This window comes from Canis lupus, chromosome X (genome assembly GCF_003254725.2).
Source record: "Canis lupus dingo isolate Sandy chromosome X, ASM325472v2, whole genome shotgun sequence".
NCBI classification, from domain to species: domain Eukaryota; kingdom Metazoa; phylum Chordata; class Mammalia; order Carnivora; family Canidae; genus Canis; species Canis lupus.
The window spans coordinates 92,579,239-92,582,116 of record NC_064281.1 but is presented as its reverse complement, the minus strand read 5'-3'; the positions used below and the strand labels follow the sequence as shown (position 1 = coordinate 92,582,116).

At 38.5% G+C, this 2,878-nt stretch overlaps 1 pseudogene; it reads left to right on the top strand.

Moving 5' to 3' along the window:
• Positions 1–1,263: 1,263 nt before the first annotated feature.
• Positions 1,264–1,966, top strand: LOC125754737 (heterogeneous nuclear ribonucleoprotein A1-like; annotated as a pseudogene).
• The last annotated feature ends 912 nt before the right edge of the window (positions 1,967–2,878 follow it).

The following is a 2,878-nucleotide window of genomic DNA, read 5'->3' as shown; positions in this document are numbered from 1 at the left end:
CTCCCCAGGATCCTGTGAGTCTACCTTAACATACAAAAATTCCTTTGGAAGCTTCCTTTATCTCTACCCCCCAAGATATACGTTGGCAATCACCCCCCAAACATATGGCCCACCGACGCGATGAAGAGTCTCATGACTAGGGTTTTACTAGACCTTTCCTAACAATAGCTAGTCCCTTCAAGGTCCTGGAAACCTTGCTTCCAAAATTCCTTAGAGACTCAAGCTATGCCTATGCCCCTACCAACTTGAAAGTATATAATCAGCCACTTCTCATAACCCCAGTACACCTCTTTCTACCCACAGGTCCTCTCCCCGTCCTTTAATAAAATCACCTTTTTGCACCGAAGAAGTCTCAAGAATTCTTTCTTGGCCATCAGCTGCAAACCATTTCCTGCATCATTTAGAGTTATTAGTATTAAATATAAAACTTTTTATTCTGCCTGGGTTTACTTAAAAATCAAATTAATCCATGATACCTCTGTTACAAAATTTCTCAGCAAAAAATAATGGTTGACTTTGTCTGATGTCTAATGAAGATTTTGTGGGTAATCGAAACATAAGGGTTAAGAACAAGTAAATTGAAAAAGGTGTAAATAAAAAAAAGGTTAAAAAAATAAAAATAAAAATAAATAAAAAAAATTAAAAAAAAGGTTGGTAGGTAAACTTTTTAAATGTTTGCTTAAACTTTTGCTGTTAGGTTAAGTGAGGTGTTAAGTTAAATTCATTAAATATCGACGTCATTTCCAAATAAGATAAAATAAATAAACAAAATGAAGTAAAACATTAATTACTGAGCATAGGTTTATCTACTTTTGTCTTTCCAATTAAAGAGAAACTAAAGATAAATTTGGGTCTGTTAGTAAATATTCTTCATGCTTTACTGAAAGGTTGTACTATGAAGAAGCATAGGTTTCTAGAAATCATGAAATGTATTCATAAATTTGCCAATCTAAAGAATGCTGCTATAACAGTTCACATTTGCTTACTACTTTATTTTCACTAGGAATAAAGGTTTCCAAGGGTTAAGAATTCCAATTAACATATGTGGTTAAAGCTACTAAAAATAATAAGAAAAACAACTCTGTATGAAAAAAAGCTAAGATGTATGTTCTCAGTAAAAGAAAGTATGAGAGCTCCTTTCTGCCCCTGGACGCGGCCGGCTGAGTAAGCATCGCTAAAGTCTCCCTTCCCACTGCCATCACGTCTAAGTCAGAGTCTCCCATAGAGCCTGAGCAGCTGCGGAAGCTCTTCATTGGAGGTTTGAGCTTTGAAACAACCAATGAGAGTCTGAGGAGCCATTTTGAGCAATGGGGAATGCTTAGGGACTGCGTGGTAATGAGAGATCCAAACACCAAGCACTCCAGAGGCTTTGGGTTTGTCACGTATGCCACCGTGAAGGAGGTGGATGCAGCCAAGGTCACACAAGGTGGATGGAAGAGTTGTGGAACCAAAGAGGGCTGTCTCAAGAGAAGATTCTCAAAGACCTGGTGCCCACTTAACTGTGAGAAAGATTTTTGTTGGTGGCATTAAAGAAGACACTGAAGAACATCATCTAAGAGATTATTTTAAACAATATGGGAAAATTGAAGTGATTGAGATCATGACTGACCGAGGCAGTGGCAAAAAGAGGGGTTTTGCTTCTGTGACATTTGATGACCATGACAAGATGACCATGACAAGACAAGATTGTCATTCAAAAATACTATATTGTGAATGGCCACAACTGTGAAGTAAGGAAAGCCCTATCGAAGCAAGAGATGGCTAGTGCTTCATCCAGTCAGAGGCCGAAGTGGTTCTGGAAACTTTGGTGGTGGTCGTGGAGGTGGTTTTGGTGGGAATGACAACTTTGGTCATGGAGGGAACTTCAGTGGTCAAGGTGGCTTCAGTGGCAGTCAAAGTGGTGGTGGATACGGTGGCAGTGGGGATGGCTATAACGGATTTGGTAATGATGGAGGCAATTTTGGAGGTGGCAAAATCTATAACGATTTTGGCAATTACAACAATCAATCCTCAAATTTTGGACCAATGAAAGGAGGAAATTTTGGAGGCGGCAGCAGCAGCAGTTATGGCAGTGGCAGAAGGTTTTAATTACTGCCAGGAAACAAAGCTTACAGGAGAGGAGAGCCAGAGAAATGACAGGGAATCTATAGGTTACAACAAATTTGTGAACTCAGCCAAGCACAGTGGGGGCAGGGCCTAGGTGCTACAAAGAAGACATGTTTTAGACAATACTCATGTGTACTGGCAAAAAACTCGAGGACTGTATTTGTGACTAATCGTAACAGATTATTTTAGTTTGTTCTGTAGAAAGTGTAAAGCATTCCAACAAAGGGTTTTAATGTAGATTGTTTTTTTCCACCCATGCTGCTGATTGCTAAATGTAGTAGTCTGATCATGACGCTGAATAAATCTGTCTTTTTAAAAATGTTCTCTGTAAAGTTAGTCTACTCTGAAGCCATCTTGGTAAACTACTCCAACAGTGTGAAGTTAGAATTCCTTCAGGGTGATGCCAGGTTCCATTCGAAATTTATTTGCAACCTGCTTGGGCACAGAAGCCATTGTTTCCACAAACCTTGGTGTGGTTGAACTGACAATTAATGACTTGTGACCTGGAGTTCACCGTTAAAAGGGTCACCCAAGCAAAGTCCTGGAGTTTATTTGGTTATTATGATTGTTGGCACATCTTATGCAATATATCTAAATTGAATTATGGTATCAGATAAAATTATAGATGGGATTAAAGCTTGTGTATCGTCCATTATCATGTGTAATCAATAAGCAATTTAATATATTCTCTTGAAAAATAAAAGTATGAGAAATGGAGATGAATTTTTACTGATTGAAAATAAAGTAAATTTTTCCTAAAGAGAGGCTGGGG